General features: G+C 42.6%; 1 pseudogene; it reads left to right on the top strand.

The window, feature by feature from the left end:
- LOC105528709 overlaps window positions 1-609 on the top strand; it is a 3,849-nt pseudogene extending 3,240 nt beyond the window's left edge.
- Window positions 610-2,584: the final 1,975 nt, after the last annotated feature.

Here is a 2,584-nt window from a genome sequence, read left to right as displayed (position 1 = left end):
AAGGATACAAGAATGGCAGTTCCCATGATATCTCAATTTAATTCAATAGTTGTCCCCTGCAGAAACCAAGTGGACCCTGCAGGATGACAGTAAATAGCAGTAACATCTTTTCTTTTCTTTTTTTTTTTTTTTTGAAACCCCCTTTAAAAAAAAAAAAAAAAAAAAAAAAAAAAAAAAAAAGAAAGTTCATGTCCAGCTGACTACTTCAGAGGAAACAAATGGTCATTGATGTCCTTCACCCTGGGAAGGCAACAGTGCCTAACACAGAAATTCAGGGAAAACAAGCCAAAATGTACAAGACCATACCAGATGACATCTTTGTATTTGGATTCAGAGCTCATTTTGGTGGTGGCAAGACAACTGGCTTTGGCATGATTTATGATTCCCTGGGTTATGCAAAGAAAAATGAACCCAAACATCGACTTGCAAGACATGGCCTGTGTGAGAAGAAAAAGACCTCAAGAAGCCAACGAAAGGAACGCAAGGACAGCATGAAGACAGTCAGGGGACCGCAAAAGCCAACGTTGGTGCTGGCAAAAAGCCGAAGGAGTAAAGGTGCTGCAATGATGTTATCTGTGGTTGTTGTGGATTTTTCACGAGAAGATTAATAAACTAAAAGCTTTTTTTAAAAAAAAGGTCTATCTTATTCATTTTAATGCTGCAATGTATTATTCCATTTTATGGCTGTACCATAGTCACTTATCTAAACCCTCTAAGGTACACATTTCTTTTTTTTTTTTTGGATATGGAGTCTCACTCTGTAACACAGGCTGGAGTGCAGTGGTGGAATCTTGGCTCACTGCAAACTTTGCCTCCCGGGTTCAAGCGATTATCGTGCCTCAGCCTCCTGAGTAGCTGGGATTATAGGCGTGTGCCACTACACCTGGCTAATTCTTGTATTTCTAGTACAGACAGGGTTTCACCATGTTGGCCAGGCTGGTCTCGAACTCCTGACCTCAAATGATCTGCCCGCCTCAGCCTCCCAAAGTTCTGGGAGTACAGGCGTGAGCCGCCGTGCCTGGCCAGTTAACACTTTTCATTTCCACATTTTAACATTTCTGAAATTACTTTTTAGTTATTTTATTTATTTATTTTGAGACAGGGTCTCCTTCTGTCAGCCAGGCTTGAGTACAGTGGCCGGATCTCAGCTCACTGCAACCTCCACCTCTCCAGCTCAAGTGATCCTCCCACTTCAGCTTCCTGAGTAACTGGGACTACAGGTGCACACCACCACACCTAGTAGTTTTTGTTGTTGTTGTTTGAGACAGAGTTTCTCTCTTATTGCCTAGGCTGAAGTGCAATGGTGTGATCTTGGCCCACTGCAACCTCCGCCTCCCGGGTTCCAGTGATTCTCCTGCCTCAGCCTCCCAAGTAGCTGGGATTACAGGTGCATGGCACCATGCCTGGCTAATTTTCGTATTTTTAGTAGAGACAGGGTTTCACCATGTTGGCAGGCTGGTCTTGAACTCCTGACCTCTGGTGATCCACCTGCCTCAGCCTCCCGAAGTGCTGGGATACAGGCATGAGCCACTGCGGTGCCAACATTTCTGAAATTAGGATGTCACTTATATTTTATCATGCATGACAGGTTAAAATTACTATCTGCCAGGCAGCATTTGTGACCTAATTGTCTTTGACTTGCACAGGTAAACTTGATCATAATTGTTCAAATTTATGTCACTTTAATTCAGTTATGTGCATTGTTAGTACTACAGGTGTTGGGTTTAATTGCTGTTTAAAATGTTCAGATGAAGATGGTGACTTGGCACTGTGGCTCACGCCCGTAATCCCAGCACTTTGGGTGGCCAAGGTGGGCATGATCACTTTGAGCCCAGGAGTTCAAGACCAGCCTAGGCAACATGGCGAAATCCTGGTCTCTACCAAAAATACCAAAATTATCACACACCTGTAGTCCCAACTGCTCAGGAGACTGAGGCAGTAGGATCCCTTGAGCCTTTGAGGTTGAAACTGCGGTGAGGAGCTATGATTGTGCTCCTGCACTCCAGTGTGGGTGACAGAGTGAAACCCTATCTCAAAAAAAAAAAAAAGAAAAAAAAAGTGGTATTGCAACTTTTTGTTGAAACACAAATTTGTTGTTTATGAGGAAAGGACAGACACAGAGCAGTGGGACATACATTTGATATTTAGTGAAGCAAATATTTATCATTCAGGGAGTAACTAATTTCATGATTTTTTTCTACAAAGGAATGACTAAATTCTTTATGAGATGGAAGAAAGTAAGACAGTCATAAGTGATGAAGTTGTTTCAAAGCAATGGGAGGCTGGCATGACTGACTTATACATCTCACAGGACATCTCACAGTATTAAGGCATTTTGTCATAGTTTAATTGGCAGCAGTTTTTCTTTCTTAAAGGCCCATAAAATAATAATAATTTTACTACAAATGATCTCTAAGAGTAGATGACCTACATTACAGTATCCATGATAAATAGCAGACACTGTGCTGAGACTTTACAATCTGGGCTGGGTGCGGTGGCTCACGCCTGTAATCCCAGCACTTTGGGAGGCCAAGGTGGGTGGATCAATAGGTCAGGAGTTTGAGACCAGCCTGGCCAAGATGGT

This window comes from Mandrillus leucophaeus, unplaced genomic scaffold (genome assembly GCF_000951045.1).
Source record: "Mandrillus leucophaeus isolate KB7577 unplaced genomic scaffold, Mleu.le_1.0 Scaffold73, whole genome shotgun sequence".
Lineage (NCBI taxonomy): Eukaryota > Metazoa > Chordata > Mammalia > Primates > Cercopithecidae > Mandrillus > Mandrillus leucophaeus.
This window is presented reverse-complemented; position numbering and strand designations above follow the sequence as displayed.